Source organism: Hippoglossus hippoglossus, chromosome 9, assembly GCF_009819705.1.
Source record: "Hippoglossus hippoglossus isolate fHipHip1 chromosome 9, fHipHip1.pri, whole genome shotgun sequence".
NCBI lineage: Eukaryota > Metazoa > Chordata > Actinopteri > Pleuronectiformes > Pleuronectidae > Hippoglossus > Hippoglossus hippoglossus.
The window spans coordinates 13,597,463-13,623,366 of record NC_047159.1 but is presented as its reverse complement, the minus strand read 5'-3'; the positions used below and the strand labels follow the sequence as shown (position 1 = coordinate 13,623,366).

The window sequence follows — 25,904 nt, the reverse complement described above, 5'->3', positions numbered from 1 at the left end:
GGGCTGTCTGGTCATTGAAGTCATTGACCTGAAATCTGATAGCAGTCAATAAGCCACCTAAAATCTCAATCCCGCTGCAAGCACACACACACACTTAATAATACTGTTTACATTAACAGCATTAACACAGAGGAGGAGAGAGGGCGGCTGGAGGGAGAGAGCGAGGGAAGTAGAGAAAGCATGACTGGGGATGAAAGAAAATCTTTATCCTTAAAAAAACCTTATCTATCATTGAACACGGAGATTTTTTCCTGTTGTACGAGACACAGCTGCGCATGCAATTCATCATCTTTTATTTAGAAGATGTAGGGAGACTCATAAAGCCAAGTAAGATGAAATGTGTCTCTGGAATAAATTGTGACTATTCCATGTTTTCTCTCAGTGATAGAACTGTATTTCACTCCCTGTCATTATGATGTTGCCAGAATCCCCTGGCAGGCACAGGGAGGTTTGGGACTTTTAAGCCGTTTGTTTCATCTCAGGTATTAACCCCAATTTTATACCTACGCAGTGAGATAATCATGGTTTCAAGCTGTTAGTGTTTTCTTCACTCACCAAATCTACACACTTTTAATCCCTGGAAACTAATTAAGATTTATATAATTATCATTTTCGCCAGTTTAGTTAAGTCAGTGCGTGTGTGCCTGAATTGTGTGTGTGTGAGAGAAAATCAAGGGAGAGGAAAAAGGAAGGACGCTGCATACGAAGAAACTGGGGGAAAAGCATATGGAAACCCAGCATCTTTGAGAGGAAAGTGAATGAAGGTAGAGCGTTAGACAAGGCTTCCTTTATGTGTTTTGGGAAGGCATCATGCTGCTGCAGTGCTTTGGGTGGGCACTGACTGACCACCCTCCTGACCCCCTTACCACACAAACACACTCACAGGTTTACGCAGCTATCCTTATTAGGACTTTGCATTGACTTCCATTCATTGTGAACAGCCAAACCACAACCTTATCCCTAACCTTAACCATGACCAATTCATGCCTAACCCGAACTTTAACCCAACCACAATTCAAATCTTACCTCAGAAATGACATTTTGCCTCATCCTGGTCCTGATAAGGTCAGTGTTTATACTAGAAAAATGAGTACTCACATAAATACCTCTATCTCTGTGAGGACATTCATTGACATAATCCATTCCCTAGCTCCTTACCCTAACCTTAGTCATCACAACTAAATGCCAAACCTCAACCATTGCTCTCACCCACACATTAAACAAATTCCATAACCGTAACCCTAAAACCATGTCTTAACCCTTCAACAGCCGTTTGAAATTGTAAGGAATGGCCCAAATATCCTTGCTTTCCCCAAAAAACCTGACTCCATGTCTCCACTCACATAACTCAAACTGGTTCTCATAAAGATACAAGTACAACTACACACACACACACACACACACACACACACACACACACCCCTGTCAGACCCTGGAAATACCTCACATTCCTTCCACTTCACTGACTGCTTTACGGCCAAGGAGAGATAACAAAGGAATGGGCAGGCATTGAATACAAGCCCGCAGAGTGGACTGAGAAACCTCATTTTTCCCGACTGAAACCAATGGACACCACACCGTATCTCGCCCATCCCACACAGTGATGGAGTGTACTGTACCGAGGTGGGGTGTACTGCACATCGGAATAAGCCACCAGCTTGGCTCACCTGTTAATCCTATTGAAGTGAAACCTCATCCTACTCTGAGCAGCATGTTGGCTCGTCCTCGTACCTGGGCTGGACTCATACCCGGCCTGACTCCAGTCCTACCACTCTCCCCTGGGATTAGGTTTTCTCTTGGGCTCAAGTTGCCAGCTCAGGTATCCCGGATTCCCTGGGTCTCACTCCTCCTGTTTCACCTCCTGTAACTAGCCTCCTTTCCTTTTGCCAGGCTCTGGTCATCTATACTATTCACCCCATGAGTCTTCATCAGGATGACAAAGAGGGATGGCAAACACATGCGGTGCTATTCATTCACTTGTATGTTTTGGTCCACTGATGCACAATCAAGATCAAATAGATGATATTGCTTGCACAGGAGACAGCAGATTGATTTCCAGGGCTAGTTCATTATAGTGTAAGGGGAGAGCTTCACAGTCAGGTGATGTTCCGGCTGAAGTCTCTCCAAACCTCTGCTGTACGTTGGCCAGAAAGCAGGACTGACAGTGGACGAGCACATAGCTCGGAGGTGTGCTTCCCTACGAAACTGGCAGGTGGAAATTCACTGTGATTCAACCATCACTACCCAGCTCGAGCTGTCTCTCATCCTCACTTCACTTTCTCACCCCTACAAGACATGTGCAGCCTACCTGGTCACCAATGAAACAGAACCACAAAGCACTGTCTATTTATATCTGTCTTTAACACCGATTATACTGGGATCAATTTTCATCCATCCATCAAATCAATCCATCCAAGGCACTTTCTAGTGTGTACTGTAAACTCCTGCAGGATCAGCTGCCCTATCAAGTCTGTAACTGCCAGTGCAACATGTAACCTTTACCTGGGTGGAGAATCTAAGCTGCTGATCCTGGGTTTAGTATCAAAGGTATCAATATCTCAGATTTTCTAAAATGTCTTAGAGAGCTTAGAGCTGTGTTTGGTTCCAGGTTTACTTGAATCTCTGGGTTCACTACATTTACTAAGTTTGGTAAAGAGAACACACAACCACAAAAAATACTATAAACATATTCTTTTAAAGGTTTTCTGTTCAGTATCATTTCTCTGGAACACACTATTATAAGATAATAGATTAAGATTAAATAAAGAAACCACATAAGTTTCACATACAAACACTTCATCCACCCATCCATTAACTACACCACTTATCCTTTAAGAGTCAGTGAAGCTTATCCCAGCTGGCATTGGGGGAGAGGCAGAGTACACTCAGGACAGGTCGCCAACCCATCCAGGGTTTCTGTCAGTATCAACAAGTTAAAGACTTTTTGAGACCTTTTAAATAGTTAATGTAAGAAATTCAAGACCTATGTCCAGAATTATTTGCACTTCCCCATTATTAAAGAAAAAGTGAAGTAGCCTGAAAGAGAATAACCCTGGAAACGCTACGTTATCTCTCAAACTAAAGACAGAGACACTCTGTCTCCATTGTCTTTCCCACAGCCAAGCCAAGTGTGCTCCAATAAATTCTGAAGTGTGCTCCAATAAATTCTGACCAGGGTGTTCGTAAACAGCCAGTTATTAGTTCCATATTGGTCTAGTTGATAGTTTTAGTAAAGCATGCCAATATCTGTTATCTCCGAGAAAGAGAACACACACAGAGCCATTACAAACCATGCATGCTGCCAAAGCATTTCTCTTGAAAATACAAAATTTAAGTGTGACGGAAGAAGCATTAAATGAACATTGACATATTTAAACCAATATATATAGACCAACCAAATATCTGATATTTTAATGTATTTAAGACTTTTTATGGTCAAAACTTCAGATTATAGATTTCTAGACCTAACGGAAACCCTGCCATCACAGGCCCAACACACGGAGACAACCCAATTCACTTTCTGAGCGAAACAATTCAATTATCCGTCCTCTCTTTCTTTTTACATTCCCTGAAGTTAACAGACTCAGGAAAAACAAGTGTAAATAAAATTGAATTCTCCTGAGTGAAGTGTCCTTTCACTTGTTTCCTACCTGTCCTTTGGACTGCAGGGAACATCCAGATGTGTCAGCGTCCAGACAGGATCCTCGAGCAGCAGTGATGAACCAGATGACAGACGAAGAAGAAGCTCTATGTTGAATCATACAGTTTTTTCAGGGTCACTGTTTATCATTATAGACTTTAACCCTCATGATAACTTTTATGAACTCCATTGTTCTATACTCCCCTGGTGTGACTTAACCTCATTCTAACACCTGGATCAACACACCTTTATTATTTCTTACAGTGTACACAAAATTATTATTATTATTATTATAAATAATCAAATGCAGGTTTACTAGATCTACAGCTGCAGGATATGTCGCACTTAGCTTAGCTTTCTAGGCCGCAATTAAACCAGCTGAGTGTAAAACAACTGAAGCTGATGAGCATGTTTACGTCACGTCACACACACATGTCCGCACTGCGTCTGCTTCAGAAACACGATATTCAGCTCTCAATGCGAAGCTTTGGGCCGCTGACTCACCAGGATGATCCACTTAGTCCGAAAGAAACGACTCAACGAGTTGGACTCAAACACAACTTCTGATCTGTCAACAGCGACTCCACTGCACGGTGAGGCGTTTATGGGACATCTGTAAATTGTAGCTACAGGAAAAAAAACGTTTTATATTGGAGGGGGAAAATCGGTAAAGTGGAGAAATGGGTTTTGTTGGACATTTAAGGAAACTTACTTTCTTGAGTTAGTTTTTTTATATATGTATATATAATAACTTAATTTTCAATAGTAGATATGAAATCAAATATAAGTGTAAAAACAATAATTTATGTTTTATGTCACATGACCCACCATAAAATGTCAAATTGTTATTTTAGCTCCTCATTGGTTGTTGTATGGATTAACCAGCCAGGCTAACTGTTTCTACCTGTTTCCAGTGTTTCTGCTAAGGTAAGCTGTAGTCTTTCTTATCCAACTCTCCACCATTTCCCAAGTTGCTGAACTCTTTATTAGTATGTTGAGTCTGTAAATGTCTCAAATCTCTTTGAGGAGAAATCAGCTGTTATTATCACAGAGAAAAATCTGAATTTCCCAACCTGGGGGACAGGACCCCCTTCAAGAGGTCTCAAGATAAATCTGAGGGGTTGCAAGTTGATTGGAAGGTAATACACAATTATATAAAAAAATATGCTAGAAAATCTGGATGGCTTATTGATTATTTTCATTAAAAAGAAGATTCCTCTTTGGTTCACTTGGTCAGAACAAGCAATTACAAGTCACAAGTAAGCAATACTTAATTTTAAGAGGTCACAAGCCAACAGTTTGAAAACCTCTGTTCTGTACTATAGTTATGATGATAGCCAATGTATATCATGAAATACAGAAAAAATGCATAATGTACAATAACAACAATACTTTCACACCAAGTCAAGAAATGTCACAAACAATTTCTTTGTGTGCACGAAAAATGTCATTTATTCGTGTTACTCATGTCCTCAGAAGATTTGAGGGGACAGACAGAGAGGAGGAGTCACTCAGATTTAGCAAAATTTGGGAGACGCATGAATAAATTGGGAGGGGGTTAGCACATCAAGTGGGGGCTGATCTGTGAGCCCAGCAGGAGGCCATGTCCCCCTGGGGAGGGGTTTCCAGGCGTGGCAAACCCTAGGGCCAGGCGCACAGAGCCACACAGGGTTAACATGATGGTAACACTGGCCGGCATCAGCCTTGCCTCCTCGCATTGCCACGTCCCTGTAGAACTGCCAGACCTTTGAGCTGGGTAGGAGTGGGGGGTTTTTGGTTATTTTTTGGAAGACAGTGGGTGGGTAGTGTGGTGCTGACGTGGTCTCGTGGTAATCCCAAATGGCACAGGCAAGGCCCCAGGAAGTGTATTGGGAGCGCAGTGGCGGCTCCGTGTCATGGCCAGCCGGGGCTAATGTGTCAGCTGGGTGTTTCCCCAAATCTTCCTCGTCGTGCACCAGGACAGCCCTCAACCACAGTGGACCGCTGAAGATGACATATGCTCAAGGCAGGGACTGACGCTGTGCGTTTGTGCAATAAGTAATCTGTGTCACTTCTCACACACATGCATGCCTACATCACTTTTTTTTCTCATAAATAGACGCATTTATGAACGTGTATATCTGTGTGTAAATATCTGCCTGCCTGCCTGTCACTGCATGTTTGAGTGTATACAGTGCATGAGTATGAGTGTGTGTGGACCCAGACGGATGGTGGAGAGAGTCTCATTGATGTTGATGCAGTCCAGACATCTTTATTTAAAGCTGATGTGGTTAAAGTAGCCTCTTAAGTCGCTCTTTCCATGCCTCTGTGCTCTAAGCCAATGTGAAGAGGTTTGCTAATCGCTCTGCCATGTCTGCGTGCAGGACAAGCAGAAGCGTTCCCTGTAGCCTGGCAATTTGATCACAGCTGATTAAAGCCTCGCCTATTGCCTGGAGGCGAACAGGTAGCGCTAGTAGGTTAGTGCTGAAAAGTATATAATAACAGAGCTGTTAGCTCAAAGGCAAAATGTGTCCTAAAATATACTTATAGTGCCAACCTGACTGAGCTGCAGTTGTGGTCCAGGACTGCAGAGCATTGCAAACATCCAGTGGGAAATCCATAGAAGTTTGACTTTTGCAGGAGCAGCAGCTCCTTCCCCTGCTCGCTTGCTCCTCTCCTGACAGAGCTGCTGCTCATCGGGCTGCCTCAGGCCTGTTGTGGCTGGATGCTGCCGTCCAAGCCTACATGTCAGTGTGAGACAGGCTCTCCCTGACCTCTCTAGCGCTGGGGGCCTCCCAGCCCCAAGGAGGGGCCCCCTGCTCCATCACATCCCTTCCAATTACTGACATCCTGCCGCCTTTGAACACACAGGAATCATAGTGAAGAATAGCAGAGGTCAGACTGCAGATGGAGAGGGGTGGAAACGGCAGAGTCTAAGTAAGAGAGAAAGAAAGAGAAAAGGGGGGAGAAGAGTGAAAAGCTATTTGTGTCATTGATGCCTCTGTAGCCCCCTCCACCAACCCTCCATCTTTTTCAAGGCTTCTGACTGAACCCTAATCAGGAGCAACTGTTTCAACAACAAAGACCAAGGGGCAGTGAGAGTTAAAAATGGCCCTCCGATCAGTTAAAACAGAGAAAACAAAGCACACTACATTCCTGAAAAGTGCGGGTCAGTTTAACTGTGCAAAACATCTGAAAGGAAAATTTGAGGATTTTCAATAAGATCCAACATTAGGCCCTCTAGAGGGGATAGGAAAAACTACTTATTGCTTTTTTTAATTAATATGAAATGACATTTCACAGAGTAGTGGATTATAGGGGTGGGGGGGGGGGGCATGTACTGTAAATAAGCAGTTTGGTTATGGGAATGACAAGAGACACACAAGCTGTGACTGGTTTCAACGTACAGTATGAATGAATGAGTGACTGTGCTCGGGGAAGCGAATGGGGGGGGGGCATGCTTGTGCATGTCTGCATGTAGGCTTTGGCATATGAGATTGGTTGGTGCGCCTGGCAAGGGCCCAGTGCCCTTAAACCCAAATTAGCCTTTCCAAACCCATATCCCCATGGCACAATGAAAAATCCCACTCATACACATAAGCCCACACACTCACCAATACAAATATGCACACACGCACACTCTTAAAAAAAAACACCAATGACCTCACTTTCCCAAACTGTGGTGAACACTGCCAGGCCAGAAATCCCTTTAAGGCCTCCCTTTCAGACAGTAAGCACTGTGCTGCTGAGTAGCCATATCAAGGGTCATATTGGGGTCAGAGTGGGCTGCTATTAGACTGCAGCAATTCAAGCATAACAAATGTGCATCGTATTTGTGGTAATAGCGTTGCATCAAAGTAGTTTTGACATGTTCACTGTAGTGTGGAAAGTATAAAAATAGCTTCCCTTTATGAAATAAACCTAACCATGTATGCTTTTTTGTATTCTTGCCTTAGCAAATTAGTTTTCGGTGTGTGTGTGTGTGTGTGTGTGTGTGTGTGTGTGTGTGTGTGTGTGTGTGTGTGTGTGTGTGTGTGTGTGTGTGTGTGTGTGTGTGTGTGTGTGTGTGTGAAAGTAGAGTTTAAAGAGTGTTGAAAACTATTAGCCTGCTGCGGAGAGGCACTGTGCAGAGAATGAGTGATGAATTATTGAAGTGGCGCTTTGGTGTGAATGAAGTGTTGAAAATGTCCATTGCCACGGAGCACTCTGACGTTCGTGCACACGGCTTTCAATAGCATGTGAGACGATTCATGCCTTGGTCCAGACAACGACCCTTCCACGCCTGTTTTTTTGGAACCCTCAACAAAACGCGTAAAAGTGGGTACCTACTCTTCCACCTCTTTCATGAATCTGCACTACCCTCTCCTCCTGTCATAACATTTCACTTCATTTCTTTGCCCTTTCTTCCTCCTTCTTGCTCCTCTCACTGTCTCTTTTTCTGTCTGTCTCTCTCTTCGCCCCGCTCTCTTCCAACAGGATCCTCAGAATTTCCTCTTGTTACAGCACATCCAGTGATCAGTCACAGCGATTCCACTCTTTCAAGTCTCCCCTGTTTCAAAGAGCCATTGCCGGTGGGGGGAGAGTGAACAGGAATTTGAACCAATGCTTCTCGACAGCAGGGCCGCTCCTGCATGTTACACCCCAACAGCACCAACGGAGGAGGACGGGAGGGCGAAAGAGAGAGGGAGGGGGAGGAGGAGGAGGAGGAGGAGGGCTCTCAAATACACATCGCACATGAAAGTCACCTCGCTCCAACCGGGAGAAATCACGGGCCCTGACGGAAAGGTAACAGCCGGCCGCAGGCACTGGACGAGTTGCTAGGAGACAGGGAAGCACTGTATGGTTGACGGGATGCGCGGGCAGGCTGGTGTGCTCACTCAGATGGAGCCCACTGACACGTACAGACACTCTGACGACATACAGCTAAATGTAAACACACTGACACATGAAGGGAACAGGCGTGTAACAGAAATACAGAACATGACAACCAGATTGCATTCCTGGATTTACACTGCACAAAGACTTTTTTTTTTTTATCATATGCCTTAATGTTGATTGGTTCAGCCTCCTGATGTATGTGTCATCGACTGAAGGTGAATACAAGGTGTTGATCAGCACTGTCCACAGAGATGCATGGGTGCACACATACAGGCGGCCCTCTTTCAAGTAGTAAGGTGTTTTATGGTTGTGGATAATAAGATGGCTGCCTGCCTCTCTCCTTGACCTGCCGCTGAACCTGCCATATTTGACAACTACACTGGAGAGATGGGAGATGGCAAGAGACCAGGCAACTCTACCTGACTGTGTTCAGTCAACAAGAAAGCTCCAGCTCCTGACTCATTCAAGCTCTTAATTTCAATCTCTCCCTCCGACCCAGAATTCCTTCCCCTCAATTCGACACGTTGGGTCCTGCGAGGAGAGCATCCTGGGGATTAGGCATGACATGATGTGTTTCCGATGATTTAGCCGCCTCACTCCGGTGGTGAGAGGTGCTCTGTGGAATGAGCCAGCCTGCCCACAGATAGTGCTCTTGGATGCAGCAGTGGGGAGGCTAACTAGCCTTATCTAAAGTATTTGGAGGGGAGGACACAGGCGCCTTCGCTTCCATTATATCATTATGTAAACACAAGGCTGTGCCACAGGTTGACGGGCTGTATTTCATAAATCGGCAGAGAACAAGCCTGTCTTGATTAAAGCAAGCTTACATCACTGGGAGAAATCAATCTATTTAATTGGTCCACTTTTGTCAAATATATTAGCTTAAGACCTGCATGAGACCATTATATTGAAGCGTGTAAATGAATATGCTTTCAGCCGATGCTGTTAAGATTCACTGAGCTTGTTGTTGAGATTTATTGTGCTTACTAAACACGTTCTCTCTCACTTGACCATAGTGCGGCTGACAAGGGAAGAAAAGATGAGAGAAAAGGTGTAAGGACCAACGCAACTCATCTTCAAAGTGGTTCATTTCATGATTGCAGTCATAATGATGCAAGATTGAGGAGTGTGGCAACACTGGCCCAACTGCATATCAAGGCTTCAAAATGTCAGAAAGTCTATTGTACGAGCTGTAAAAAAAAAACTCTATCACCTGTATTTGACGCATAAATCTCCCCTGGCCTGTTTTGCATATGATCTTCTTTTATTTTTTTTCAATGAATCAGACCGGGTTTATCTTCCCCTCCATGGTTGTGAAGTCATGTCAACCATTTTAGCATTCATGGCAGGCCACAGCAAGGCACAATAACAAGTGGTCTATTCAAATTAAATCAGTAATGGCATTGTCCATATTTCAGGCAGGTCATGCGTTTATATTTATTCAAAGAATGAAGACAGGTCGGTTCCTCTCACAATTATCTCTTTTCATTTAAAGAATGAATGTGCATGTCAGGGCTTCTTTTACTCTCTTTCTCTGTATTCTAAGTCCCCCCCCCCCCATCCTCGCTGCCCCCGCCATCACTGGGCGACAGTAGAGGTCGTTAGTGGAAGAGGGATGATGCCAAACTTGACTGGAGTCGGGCCTTATCTCTATTCTTTACACTCTCGCTTTTGTTTCAAGGGCTTTGTTTACACACGCCCCATTAATCACCTTCTGCCTTCCCACAATCCCACAGCATTTAAAGTGGGTGCTCGTCCGGGGGGACAATGTGCGGCACAGGTGCCAGTGTAAATCTCTCTTTCTTCTCCTCTTAAGGAAGGAAATGAAGATTCCCGGACCTCTGGTCACCTTCTCCTCTCAGGTTTCTCTATTATCTTTTCTTTACTCTGCCCTTGGCCTTGATCACTATCTCGACATATCTCTACAACTCGGCCCAAGAGAGTTCTGATTACCAAACATTTACACGCTGCGCAACTGTGCACAAGTCTATCGGGCCCACCAACGCCACCCTATGCGATGTTTAATTCAGTCTCAACAGCTGACTGACACTGCCCTCATGTCTTGACAGCCGAGTGTGAGCGTATGCAGACAGGATGTTGTTGAACAAACATTAATCACACCACAGGACGCCACAGGCAGAGAGGAAGATGGAGGACAGAGGAGGAACTGCCCGCCAGTGGCTCCAAGGACTGCAGGGTCACCTCTGTGAGACACCTCTCCGTAAAGTGCTGTAAACCCCAAACGGTGCAGACAGTCCTCCATCTGCCTCACTGTAGGATGGAGGCCACAGCATTGTCTGCCATGTTCCAAAGTGACCACATTTTTCCTCCCTGTCTTTTCAGGGATGGGAATAAGAGACACTCAGACCCCTGCATTCATTGCTGCAATGACTTTGATACTTAGAACATCAATGAATGTGTGAAAATAGGTGCAAACAGGAGGCCTTGTTATACCATAATGAGGATGGAACATGTGAAAATGTGTGAATAATTTTTCGGCGTGTGCTTCTTTGCAGATACATTGCTGAATTTGAATGTCGGTCTGCAAGAGTATATGTGCAGTGCATGTACGGGGGCTCAGTGGGAGCGCTTTAATGCATAGCCCCGTTTAATTGCATAGTCAATGCATTCATCATTCAGAATGCAGAGCCTGGCTAAAATGAATTGAATTATCTGGCGGGGAGAACAAAGAGATGTACATTGAGTTTGTCCGTAATTTATTGTTGCAGAGTGTAGCGAGCGGAGAGCATGAGAGGCTGGGAGAATTAGAGGCAGAGGGGAAGATAGAGAGACCTGGTGGAGGACAAGAGGGAGACAGAAAAAAAACCCGGGAGAGATGGGCAGAAGGAGAGAAGCAGTGACGAATAAATGGGAGGAAGGATAGAGGGGTCTGGGGGAGGAGAGAAGAGCAGAGAGACAGGGAAGGAGAGAGTGAGAGAAATGTGTAGGAGAGAGAGGAGATAGGGAGGCCGTAGAGGAGCGGAGGAGGAACAGCGAGTGAGAGAGGAAGGTAGGGAGGATGAGGAAGGAGGGAGATAATAGTGAAGCCCCGGAGGAGGAAGAGGAGAGATGGCGGGAAGAAGAGTGAGAGAGAGAGAAAGGGAGAGGGGCGCTTGTGTGCTGCACCAGAGATAGACCAGAGACAGACCTGACACCTTCCTCCAGATTCCTGAGGGGATAAAACATAAGCAGTGTGTGTGTGTGTGTGTGTGTGTGTGTGTGTGTGTGTGTGTGTGTGTGTGTGTGTGTGTGTGTGTGTGTGTGTGTGTGTGTGTGTGTGTGTGTGTGTGTCCATTCCCACATGCCTGCACAAGTATGGAATTTGACAGAGGTTTGTGGGAGATTTCTTGTGTTGTTATACATGTAAATGTTGAACGAGTGGTCGACACCTTTCCCAGGGTGAACACCTGGACGTGTACACCTACATGACCCCCTTCATTAAATCACTGCTTGTCCAGGGTCCCTCTCACTCAACACACACACACACACACAGACATTGGCACACATTTACTCTGCCAAGGCTCCATCTCCCTCCGTTGACTGTGAAGTAATTGCAGCGAGTATTGAAGGGAAAGCTTGTGCAGCCCATGGTGGTGGTGGTGGTGGTGGTGGTGGAGAGGGGCGGGGGGCGGACTGAGGAAAATCTATTTCCCAATACTATCTAACTGCAGCTTTCCTCCAATGGACTTGCATTCCTGGTACTGGCTGTGTCCCATTGATTCTTTCCCAACATCATCTGAAAATCTATGAGCATAAAGGGCAGCTCCGCAAAGTACAAAGCACATAAGTGCACATCATGTTCTATACCGGCCACTGTAGGAGGAGACTCTCACTTTCACCTTTCTCTCGTTCACTTGCTCTATGTTCTTCCTCGCTACCTCCTACCATTATTCTCACCCCCGTCCTCAAACGGTGGCGGGGGGGGGGGGGGGGGGGGCGGCGAGGATGGATCCAGACAGAAGAGGGGAGGAGAGGTGGAGGTGAGTGGGAGGGAGGGAGGGGAGGCACCGGGGGAAAGGCCGTATGGATTATTCTGCACAGGTTGTGACATCTCCTGACAGTGCATTATACGGCAGGGAGCTAAGAAATGCATTTCCACATCCTGTTTCTGTGGAATAACTTACTCCTGGAAACCGAGCAGATCAGATTTTTGGCTTCGAGACCGGCTGATTGTTCCGTGCTTTACTTAAACAATTCTCTTGTATTTCGCCGTCTAATTTTCTGTCTTCACGTTTCCAGATGAGCGACACGAAACACAATGGGTGCCTCTTCAAGCAGATATATGTGTGTGCTTCTTTTCTGTCAAGATGCTGTGTCTAGACCTAAACCCCAGAATATGATCGTGGCAGCGGTACAACATTCCTTGGACTGATCCATACTGTCCAACACACATTCACACGGCTGGAGTGTGTGCCAAGCAGCTCAGTGCTTAGACTGGGAGCAGACTACAGTTCCTCCCACTACGAGCACTTGCCAAGGACTTAAAATTAGACTGTGAAAAGATACACATTGTACTGCATGGTTTGGAGCCACGGCCCGAGCATAACACAACCTTTTGATAACACGGTCTTGAAGCAAACACTCGGAGAGGGGGCGAGAGTGAGGGGGTGCATTCATAATTCCTGGAAAATTGACGCCGCTCAGAGAGTGTTTCAAGGGACCTTAAAAAACATTGGTATGTCAATCAGAGGCACGGCTATTGATTGCCTATACCATGTGCTACCTAATGATGATTATTTCCTGACTGCAGGCTCCCTTTAAGGCATTATAGGGAAAATATAAGGAACACTCTAATATTTATGAGCTGTAGCGGTGGAATACCGCAGCTGTGTTCAGGTGGTCAGCGCAGCCCGTGTACACCTTTCATTTATTTCCTCAGGAAGGGTCATCTGATGTGCGCCTGGTTTATTAAAAGGTCGTAGCTCTCCCTCATTGCATGGTGCACTGTAAGCAAAATGCTCTTCACCTCCATGGTACTGAGGTGGCAGCAGAGAGGCTAATGGTACAGACCTTATCAGATAAAAGCAACATTAACTGTATGGCTAGATAAGTACGAAGGTGTTTTTATTCTTTGGAATAATGAACTGACCCTTTCAAGATAAGGTTTGATAGTAAAGGAAATATGCCTTTACACTTTCTTTCAGAGAGTTACTGCGTATGAGAAGATTAAAACCACTGTATGAAGTTACAGCCTGCAGCCTGTTAGTTCAGTTAGACTGGAAACAGGGAGGAACACTTGGCCCTGCTTGGGCCAGAAGGAACAGAATCCACCAATCCACTCAGCATCTCTAAATTTCATCAACTGAAAAAATAAAAAGATAAAACTGTATTTAGCCATTTTTCAAGGCCGTACATGCTGGACTATTGTTGGCTGAGACCAAGAACTTCTTCAAGGAGTTTCTGTTGTATTACTGGCAAACTCATAGACTGAATATAAAGATGGACAAAGGGTCTCCACTAGCCCTAACCCCACTATCCAGAAATTAATCCAAAATATCCCAGATATGAACAATGATAATAATAATAAACTTGATTTATGCAGCACTTTTCAAAATAAAGTTACAAAGTGCTTTACATAAAGAGGGATTAGGACATGTTAGGACTAAGGCAATTAAATTCAGGCAATTAAAACTGTGCTATCTCTGTGCATTTGGAGCCAAAGTCTGCACAGAAGTGATCATGGAGGGGAGCCACGGAAGCGGCATCCCGTCAACACACGCGCTCAACCAACCACGAGTCTTAGCTGTCAATCATGACGTTTCACCCGAATAAAAAACAAACTTACTCTAAAAACAGATTTTGAACATCAGTGCTATAAAACTTCCTAAAATGTTATAGACCAACTTTGAGAAGATTTATTTGATGTGTATTTATGGAACTTGTTTATTTTAGTCCATGTCCCATCCTCCAACATTTGTATACAGTTTATGTCCATCTTTGTATCCAGTCTATGGCACAAACTGCTCCCAGCCAATAAATAGTCTTATACATAAGCCCCTCTATTGTCATATTTAACTTACGATACACATAAAAATTAACTTTTTTCTTGTCTTTATAATTGTCTCCTTGCTGTAGCCTTCTATTTAGCACACAGACACTTTTGCACAGTTATGATGGGAATACATTATTCAAGGTGGGACACAGAATTTGTCTCCACCTTTACAGAATATGCGTTTTTCTGTCACTGCTAATTAGCCCATATGGGGGAGTCGGACATGCAAACAAAGGGGTGTATACAGTATGTACTGTATGGTATGTAAATATCACATGCCACTTAACTCACAAGCAGAGGAATAACAGACAAAGAGTGTGTACATCATCCTTACTCTGGCTCACCTCTGTTTGCTGCTTTACCCCCCAGGGGACATTACTGCCTCATCAGAGAAGGGAAGAGAATGACTTGCGCTAAAATACCCAGAGGCCAGAGGTCATTTGATGAACAGAGTGAGATTAAGATGCATGAGAGGTTGGAAGCTCAGTTGCTGACGGGTCAGAGTTCGTCAGCAGCGCAGGTGTCCGTGAGTCAGGAGCAGCCGTACAGGTGAGGTTGCATTCCCCTTCACAACAGGAAGCTTCCTGTGTTATGAGCCTGGGGGTAAACCAAACACTAAAAGGCAGTGTAGGATTTTGTGTGTTTAAAGGTGAGGACATGAATGTGTCAGTGTGTGGATGTGTGGGTAGTTACACGTGGTTACGTATCAGTATGTGTCATATGCACACAATGTTCCACATCCAGAGGTGTGGCTTCAACCCACTAAAACATCTAATTGAAGACACTCCCCTACGTCACATGATTTTAGTGAGTGAGCCTCTGTCTTCATACCTTGTTATATGTTCACTGTTACCGCTTCAAAAGTAAGAGTGATCCATTTTTACACCCGTGTATGCACATGAATGATATAATGAGTTTTGACACACCCAACATGCCTACAAAATAACTATCATGCCCGATGGAATAGTAACATTGCCCTGCCTCACACACACAAATACACACACACTCCAGGCACCGATAAACAACGTGCGACACGACCAAACCACCCCGTGGTGAACAAGCAGGCATGGAGCCACAGCTGTGTCCCACACGATCACGTCGACCAGGGGCCTCAAAGACAACATGTCCGCGTCAAAAAAATGACAAAGCAGTGTCATACATGGCTAAGAGCTGGAGCAGGGAGACGGGGGAAGAGTGAGCTCTTGTACAGTGACTTAAAGCTGCATGGAGGAGAGAAAGGGAAGATAAAACGAGATAGAGAGCAAAATGGAGAGAGGAGGTCAGTGGGCGGACAACCACCGGCCCTGTCAAAAGAGTTTAGTTAGACAACAGCGATCACACTGTAGGTTTAGGTTAGCCGTGTTTGGCTCACCGCTTGTGCAACTTATAGAAACAACTCTCCTGCAGTTTTCTCTCAAGGAAAGCTGGTGTTTTCAGAGAGGCTTAGACGAGCAGATGAATGGGGAGGAGAGAAAGAGAGGATCTTGGGCCCAGAGGAAGAATGCAGAGGAAGGATGAGTCCTTTCTAAGAAGATGGGGGACGGCCAGAGCCGGGCGCAAAAAGAAGATCCTGTTTGCTGTCCCTTGATACAGTATACACACTAAATAGTCTTTGCAGCAGATTTCAGAGACAGACCCTTGTCTTTGTTCGGCTAATAGGCAGACCACTCTAAATGGGCTGTTTTTCAACCCTCTGACACAAAGACACTTTTTCATGACTCCTCAGTGCCATCGTTTTCCTGCTCCTCTTCTTCAGATATCTGGAACAGAGCGCTCTCTGTGTCTTGATGTGTCGCTCCCACAGCACCGGAGCTTTGAGCAAACTCTCTCACACTGCTCGCCATTGCCGAGCTCACATCCCTATAGTAAAACCACACTGCACAACAGACACCAGCCAGGAGCTAGCGACTGCAGGCGCCCTTGCAGGGTCCCACACAGTGAATACGTGGACCATTAAAGGACCAAAATGGTCAGTCATAATACCCAATGGATGAAATCAACATTTTACTGCAGCCCATAAAGTTTTTGCTCATAAAGATGGAATCAATAGTAGAAAGTGATGTCCCCATGACAGCCTTATTATGTATTTGTACCATCCACAGAGTGGTTCCATGACATGAACCATCATTCTGTACAATCACGATATACATTTTAATGAGGTGTGTTGCCCTTTTCCGAGTCGGTCTGCACTCGTCGTCGTCAGCTGCACTGTAAACCTGAGAGTTGTGTTCCTTGACTGCTCTGAACCCTCAGGCTGCTTGGCACCTACCGGAGGTGAACTGAGTTCATTATCTAATAGCAATTCCCACCAGTGGTTTTCAGCTTCTATTCCTGCACGCAAACAGTAAACAGAGAAGCCCCCGACAAATACAGGTGTAGAAAAAGTCAAATTACTTACATCTATATATTTTTTATCTCCACTAGCACTGCAAGTAGTAACAGAGCACGGCTGTCAGGTACAAATCACCATTATATGTTGCTTTTCTTCCATTTCAACTTTGGATTTCAGAGGATTTCATGGTCCCCAGAGTCATGAAACCTGCTCCACGTATAATGAAATGTGCAAATATTCGACACAAGTAAAAACTATAAAACTTACTAAAAGTCAAGTTATGGGGGCTTTCCCTGACAACAGCTTCCTCCTCAGAAATATTCACTTGATTAACAAGTTGTTCAGTCTAGAATTAAGTCTGAAATGTTTTCACCGCCGTACATTTGTTGGTTGGTTGGTTTGTTTGTTTGTTTGTTTATGAGCAAGGGGACTGATCCATTTTCTTGAACATTGTGAGGCGTTTTTCAACATTTTCCTTGATTTTTCATAATAGAATTCATGGATCTTGATGAAAAAAATCAGACATGTTTAGTGAACTGATATTTATGAGTGTTTGCATTTTGGTGCACATCCAAATAAAAATTAATTTAAATGCAGTTTCATAAGGGGACTGTTGGGCCTTGGCGGAGGTATACTCTCTCTCTCTCTCTCTCTCTCTCTCTCTCTCTCTCTCTCTCTCTCTCTCTCTCTAGTTATTTCTACTGAAGTGATTCAGTTCATTAAATTATTTCATAAACAAGGTGAATTATTAAAGAGAAGATTAAAAAAAAAAAAAATCAAAAACTGCTGCAAAGATTATCAGCGTTGCTATCCACACTGTGCCGTATGAAGTCTTTGACCATCGATATGCTGTTTCCATGAGTTTGGAGTCAAATGTCACGCAGGCTGTCTGTGGACTTTGATAGATCAATCTCTCTCCCACCAGCCATCCCCGGGGCTTTCATCTGCTTATCTCTGACCACTGTCTGTCTGCCTGACCGCCTTTACTCATTCACACTCGGAGGCTTCCGCACAGCCCTGAAGCTCTCACTCCGAAAAGCCCACATACCACACTCAGTGACCACAGCTACCAGTGGAAGTGAAGCGTCCCCCCCCCCCCCCCCCCCCCCCCCCATCTTCACACTCTTTTGTGTGTAACCTATGTGGTATGAAGACATATACGTAAGCATGCCTCATTAAACGACTACTCATTGCTGTTGTTGAGCCTCCCTCAAGCCCGTTCATGTCTGTGACTGGAGTCATACGTGTATAAGCAATTTGTCATCATTTTTGCGGAAATTCAGCAGATTCCATGCTCCCGCTCCTTCGGGGCACATCCAATATTTTTGGCACCTTTATGGCTTTACTCTGCACTCATTAGGACCTAAGCATGTTTGCTTCATCTCTAATTTGTTGCGAAAACTTTGACTCATGACTTCATTTTGTTGCCGCTCCTTCTGAGACCCAGTTACTAAATGCAACACTTACTAAACTTACAGCCCCTGATCTGTCTGTATCCCACACTCGCTCACGCTTGCACCCAATGTCTCTCTTTTAAAAAAAAAAAGAGATTCTCATATAGACTTATTTACATATCCTACAGAGGCATATTCTACATGTGACTGCTGCTGCTGGAGGCTTTCCCGCCCACTCCAGAGGGTCTTTTCAGCCCCGGGGCTGCTGGAGTGATGGGATTAGAGGAGGCCTGGAGCGTGTCCACGTCTAGAGCCGAGCGGGACCGTGCTCCGACGACCCACCAACCTCAATGCTATTGTCCTGCTTCCCAGCGACCCACTCCAGGTGCCAGGCAATAGAGAAGATGCTCCAAACTTTCCCAGGAATGAGGCGGACTGACAAAAATAGTTCATTTAGCGCCGCAACCTGCGCTGCTCCCCGCCTCCCCCCTCCGCTTCCACCACCACCAACTTACTGAGAAGCTGAAAAGGAGAGTATCGTCAAAAAAGAGGCAGAGGGGATGTCTTTCTTGCTCTTTCTCTCTCTTCTCTTGCTTACTCCCTCACTCTTTTAAAACTAAATTCCCCTTTTTTGGTGGGGTGTGGGGGGCCGGTGGGAGGACAGTTGTTTTGTGTCCCTTCATTGGCTGATTTACATCTCCACAGCTTCTCTATCAAAGTGGCCATTGTCAGTTGTGACCTATGAAAATTACAGGGGACACTGGGGGCCTTTCTCCTTTGACAGGCTACTTGCTCGCACACAGACAAGCATCCGCACGCGCGCACACACACACGCATGTACACACACACAAACATAGACAAACACATTAAAGAAAACACACAACATACACCCTGTGCTTTCTTTTAATTTATTCAGATTTTACACTGCCAATAGCCATCGTCTCCACTCCTTTTTCTAAACATACAGAGGATCCAGAAAGGAGAGATGAAGGGAGGGAGGGAGGGAGGGAGGGAAGGAAGGAGGAGTCAGGTCATCCAGGAGTAAGGGAGACACATCCATTTGCACACCAATTGTTTTTCCTTCTCCCTGGGCCAGGGAGAAGAGAAAGACCACCTCTCTACCTCTGAGACCACCGTCCCTCCTCCTCCTCCTCCTGCTTCTCCTCCCCTTCATCCCTCCGCTCCACCCTCCCGCCCTCCCTCTTCTGTGAAATCAGCATGAATGGAGAGCCACATTCAGTGGGGATGAATGGGATGGGGTGGAAATGGGTAGGGGGTCATTCTGACCACCGCAGCCCTCCAATGCCAGAGCCACATGTGCAGCATATTAACATATGAAGCCTTGTCACTGCTGTGTCCACCCTCCCAACTGATCTCATTCACATTCACACACACACACACACACAAACACACACACACACACACACACACACACACACACACACACACACACACACACACACACACACACACACAGACTCAGAGCCATTGGGTCAGGTGCGATGCCGTTTTATCACCAGAAATCTCTCAGCAGCTTAGGAGGATTGGGCACAAGCGGTGGGGTGAACTTATGGGCGACAGGGACACAAGGGTGGCGGAGGGTGAGTGGGGCCAGGGTAAAGCAAGTGGGACTCTTGCCAAAAACATAGATTAAGGAGAAAAAAAACAGAGTGAGCCTGATAATGGCAATAAAAGACAAAGCTTCCACGACTGGAATTAAAAGAGGAACTGCGCAGCAATCTGCAAATCCGAAAACCATTGAACTGTAGTTAAGCAAATTTGAAAAACAAGTTCAAAAAAATGTGAGGAGAGGGCCAAAGAAAACGTACCTTGGGCCCTTGCTGCACAGGGACCTTTTTTAGACTGCCTTTCCTGTTAGACTTTCCCTCATCGAGACAGTGCGTCACACGCAGGGAGTCTGCGGGCCCAACAGATGTTAACCCTTTGCAAGCTAAACAGCAGCCTTTCCTGAGGAGAACTCCACAAGGCCTGTTCACACACTGTCTGCAGGCCGGGTCCGCAATGTTTGGACTGAGCCTCTCGCTACTCCGCCATACTCCCCTCAGGCTCTAATCTGTTTTACAGCACAGAGGATTTAATGATCATATTACAGCTTCTACCTCTCAGGAGTGCTTGCCTAGTATTTAAAAACAAAAAACAGGTTTGGATCCAACTGGCACATGTTGAGCCGTCGTAGCCCAAACAGTTGCATGGTAATATCATAATGCGGAAAAAAGTTGCACCCCTCACCGTTAAGTGTTGTGTATATGCATGCATGTGTGTGTGTGTGTGTGTGTACTGGTGGGGGGGCGAGTTATTAATCACTGCCTGAGAGCTGACATCAGGCAGCCAGTAAACGTTAATTAGGACCACCCAATGGCCGGGCCAGTGTCATTAGCTAATTGAGTTTGTTTATGTGTTTGTGTTTGCAGGGACAGAATAAAAAAAGAAAAAAATGAGAGAGCAAGTGTGTGGAGGGAGGAGGTGAGGGAGGGAAGTTGGGAGGCAGAGGGAGGAGGAAGGAGGGAGGAAGGAGGGAGGGAGGGAGGGAGGGAGGGAGGGAGAGAGAGAGGCTTGTCTCATCCAGTGCCCTGTTGTGGTGACATGTCCTTCAGCTCAATCCATAGGGAGAGAGACAGACAGAGGGGGAGAGAGGGATGGTGCAAAGGAGAGGAGGAGAGGATAGAAATACAGCCCCCCCCAACCCAACACCACCACCACTCCTCTGTCTCAGCAACCTGAGGCCTCAGCCACGACCGGAAACTTCCTCCTCAGGCAAGCCACAGAAAGAAAGACATAAAAGAGGCATGACAACACACACACACGCACACACACCCTGAAGTTCACAGAATCTTCCCAGATTCGTTGCGTTCTTGCCCCACTGATTTCCACAAGCATGCATGTTTGTGGAAATCAAATACATTCACACATAACACTGACGCACACACACATATGTGAGCTCACGCAGCCCCTGGTCTTCCCCTGGTGTGTGTTTCACACACTCTGCAGCCTCCCCAGGCTGTTTAGAGTGATGCTGTGTGCATAGAGCAGCCATGCCTCACTGCTGCATGGTCTCAGATGGCCTGGTGTGGCTGGCTGTGGTTACGCCTGTTGAGTCCGCCTGACCACCACATGATGAATCACATCCCCGCTCTGTCCAAAACGACACACACACACTCACACACTGGCCGACCCACCAGTGCTCAACACAGCTCAGAGCGGTCCAGGCAAGAGAAACAACTGTCCTCTTCCCTCGTCGAGCAAGGAGATTAATTTTAACAAGCCAAGTCGGAGCTCTCAACAGCAGTACAGAGAGCAGGAAAAGCAGAAAATCCACCAAGGAGCAAAGGGGAGGAGGGAAAAAGCTGAGCTGCAGCCCTCCGCTGTCAGGGTCTCTCTTCTTCTCTCGCTGTGATTTGTGCCCTTGGCCAGGTCCGATTCATGTCCCACAGATAGCTCAGCTCATGCCCCAGTAGGCTTGTTAAAGCAGTTGAATGAATGCCTACATGTAAGGATTTGGCCCAAAAGCTAGGACAAAAACAACAACAAGAAAGCAAATCCAGGCGGACAGACGACAAAGTGAGACATTGGCCAGTTTGTTTTGTAACTTTCTCCTGCTGCTTTTTATAGGCAGCACAGCGGTCATTGAGATTATTGTTGTCTGCTGTTGCAAAAAATAAAACACTTCCAATTTCAATTACAGTCTACAATACAAAAGAAGCGTGATAATGTGAAAGGAAGGCAATTCCAGGAAAGCATGACGTTTTACCACTGTGTTTTCAGGTGTATAACTTTTCTGTGCAGTTACCGTCAAACCAGTAAGAACAAAACTCACTGAAAGTAAAAATCACGTAACACAATTGTCTGTTACCCATTTGTAGCAGACAATGTTTGCCCCTATCCAAGTAATTTACAATTAATCTAAAAATCAGGCGCCAAATGTTGTTTGTCATCAAACTAAATTTTGAAAAATCAAATCAAATCACTTCAGTTTAAATTGATATCTCTGTGTTTTTGGAATCAGTGTCAACCATTACAGCTATTAGGGACAGAGACTCCTCTTTTCCACTGTTCGGTTATCAAGCATTTTATTTTGAAAGGTCTGTTTTATTCAATGACAACCGCAGCTCTTAATGTTTTACGTTCAAGGTAACAATGGTTTTACAGGGAACATTTCAGGAATCCTGTTTCCCATATCCTGCATAATTACACATATTGTGATTAATATTACTTTACAGCATTTTACCCTGTTAACTATCCAGGTTTAATGCTCACATCCATGCAAGTGTGTAAATTGTGTTTTACTTGTGCAACGGGGCGTCTTTCACTTCACTTTGTCTGACAGAGATATGCTTCTAACTGTTCACCAAACTATTTGGTGCAATAACTGCTTTTATATCACCAGGGAATCTGCTCAGCCAATCACCTGCAAGCATACACTCCTGTGTGGAGACTGTGTTGCACTCTTCCAGTGAACGGTAAAGAGGAAAAAACAAAAACAAAGGAGTAAAAAAATGAGAAAATCATCCATGAGACAGGTGGATTTCTGTTACCATGGCACCTTGGCATGGTTGAAGAGCACGGAGCTCTAAGCTAAACTGCCTCCACCTCACACCACCTTTTTCCAATGCTCCACCTTCCCTTCCCCCCAGCACACCTTCTCAAGCCCCAGAGGAGGGTTGGCGCACTCTATGGAGCACACATCCATGAGAGATGCTCCCGAGCAAGGACGGGAGGAGAGACACCTCCAGCTGGATGCTGGGATCCAGGGAAGAAGCTCTAAAATTAGCCCCAGCATGGGGTGTAAGAGCAGGGGAGCGGGGAAGGGCTGTGGGAGGGAGCGTGGAAGAAGAGAAGATAGAATGAGGGTGGGAAACTTGTGGAGGAGAAGGAATGCTGGGAGGTGGAGGGGGGCGGAAGGGTGGTGACAGCACACATCCACTGAGACGCTTCTCTGCACATTCACTCGGCTGTGGCAAATTAAATGTCTGAACTAGCACTTCATAAATATACAGGCATACACACACCTCTCCACACACAATTATGCATGTTCATAACACCGAGTCTCACACATCCACACATTCACTTCCACACATACACTTTGCACAGACAAGAGCAAAAGCGCTCAAATACCACACCATTAAACCATTTGCTCATTGTGAGATCACTACGCTGGAGCTTAAGCTCCATGAATGGTCCAGTGTCAATGGGCATCTGTGTCCCCATGTCCCACTTAGTCCCCTGCTGAGGAGCCCAACCTGCAGCTCAGTGTGGGAGAGCAGAGGGCAGATGGGTAAAGTCCGATTATAGAGTTGTCTGACCTCTCTCATAGGCAGCTCCCTGTGCTCCGTGCCCAGGGCCGGCACAGAAAGAGTGTTTGTTGTTGGTATTAGGAGCTAAACGGCTTAACGGTTAGCAGACGTGCTTGTAGAGGGTCGAGCACGTAGTTTTGACTTGCTGCCAGATTCTGGGAAACAAGGCAATTCAGGGTCGCTTCAGTGGGCTAAAAGGGGGAAAGGAAAAAGGAGACGGAGAAGGAGAGCCAGATGGAAGAAGGACTTAGAGGCACAGGTGTGTGTACAATGAATGTTGTTCTTCAGCAAGGGAGAAATACATTTGTCATTCATCATGATCATACAACTTACCAGCCCACTCACAGACGAGTGTCCAGCTACACAACTGTTTTATGATCTGTATATCACTGCAGAAAGACATGCAGTGTTCTATAAAACAGGAAACTATAAGATGTTCTGCCGCATCACCACTTTCTGCTGCGCCGCCTCCGTACCTCACTACCCCACCTGTCAATCACTCTACCGACTTCCTGTTAAATCCAATTCTCTGGATTTTACCCGGAGGTCATGTCTGAAAACGGCTCAATTGTGTTTGGGGTTGAGACATCAGATTCATCAGAGACAAACAAGGCTCGTCAGAGACAAACAAGGCTCATCAGAGACAAACAAGGCTCATAAGAGACGGCTTCTGAAGCTGAAAAACATCAGCTAAGTTGTGTCAACTTTTACTTCAGCTAAGCCAGTTAATCACATGTGTGCTGCATGTGGTTGTAGATGTTGATAATGTAAAATATAGTGCTTCCAAATATGCACTGATACCTGAACTTAACTTGACATTACCCAGAAAAGGTTTATGTTAGAACGTAAATGTCCAAATTAGTTGGACAGGACATTAGAATGACAAAATGTTAATGTCAGTTTTCAAATGTGAACTCTGGAAAACAACAGGAAAGAGTCCGGAACATTCAGGCGAGGGGTGGCGTCCGGGTAGAGCATGTAGGAGGCGGGACATGATGTATAATTTCTGCTGCAAAAAAAACTGTTTTTGTTTACGGCACATTGACACTAGAATCTGCAATTTATGCAAAAAAGCTCTCGAAGAACCAATGAGACATTTCAGTTGGCATCGTCTATGTGTTTGGCTCCTCTTTTTCACCCTGAGATATTTGTTTTCTTCCAGTTTCAAGTCTGTTGCGTGTTAGAAATGTCAACACTGGCTCGTTGTGAATTTTACTGAAGTTTTCCAGCTGTATTCTCACATGGGATCACTCCAGACGTTTTACTAGTGGACTGTGAGGAAAAGTTCCAGAAAACATCCCAAGCAGCTGACCTGGACATTTGCTTCCTCGCATCTGCTTCCTCACCCCTCCAGAAAATTTCGGGGAAATGTCTGGACTTCAGTGCATCTTATGTATTGTCTGACCAAGCTCATGTACAGCAGGTCATTCTGCAGAGACTTGACAGTGAGCTAAGGAGTGTGTTGGTGATGTAACTGGCACACAGCAGGAAGAAAACCAGCATCCGGGGGTGAAGAAGAAGGATCATCGCAGTGTTCCTTTTGCGTCACGTCCTGACTCTTGTAAACCAAACAGTGTTTCCAGAAGGTAAGAACATGTCTGACACAAACAATCTCCTGTTGCGTGCTGCAAGTGTGAAAGGGCAACTCAGGACAACATCCAGACCTGATTCTCTGGAGATTGTCCAGAAAAAATGTGAAAAAAAATGGCCTGTGTAGTGTGTGTAAATGGCTGGTTTCATGCCCATAACACATGAAACTGACTACGTCTGTTATTTCTGTGGATTTTGCTACAATTAAGTCTATGTACAAACATGGCTAACATAAGCACACAGACTAAAAAGTAAACTGCACTCAGATTAACTTGAAGTACTGCTAACAGACTGTGTCAACTGTGAGCGCAGGCCGAGATGAAAAGGCCTACAGTAATCCCCTCTAGCCTGTCAATTTCCCTAATCTCCTGCTTTTGTTGTTGCTGGAGCACAGAGGAGGGTGTGACGGGGTCAGGGGTGAAAGTTAAGAGCCTAGATGGATGGAGGAGGAGTGGACAGATGAGGTTTCATGTCCTGAGAAGACTCTGTGCCTTTGGCTGAAACCACTGCTTCCCCCTGCAGAACCCCCTGCTCTCTCTCTCCCCCACCACCACCAGGCTTGAGATAAGAGCGAAGGAGGAGGAGGGGGTCTCTTGGAAACACAAACTAGTTTCTGACTCACACAGGTCAAGGGTCAGTGGGACAACTTCCAGCAGTGAACACCTATCTGCATTGTACATCACACACATGCACACACATGTCCTCTGACTATGGGCTTTTGTCATTTCCTGTCTTTTGTTGAAGTTCTGTTCCAGAGAAAACTACACAGCTCTCAGGCTACATCCGT

At 45.5% G+C, this 25,904-nt stretch overlaps 1 long non-coding RNA gene across 5 annotated transcripts in view; it reads right to left on the bottom strand.

Annotated features, from left to right (window-relative positions):
- Positions 1-4,232, bottom strand: part of LOC117768417 — an 81,039-nt gene extending 76,807 nt beyond the window's left edge. For all 5 annotated transcript variants that reach the window (XR_004615065.1, XR_004615062.1, XR_004615066.1 and 2 more), the window contains exons 1-2: positions 4,145-4,232; positions 3,651-3,747 (exon numbers count right to left, since the gene is read on the bottom strand). This is a non-coding gene — a long non-coding RNA (uncharacterized LOC117768417). The remainder of the gene's footprint in view (positions 1-3,650; positions 3,748-4,144) is intronic.
- Positions 4,233-25,904: the final 21,672 nt, after the last annotated feature.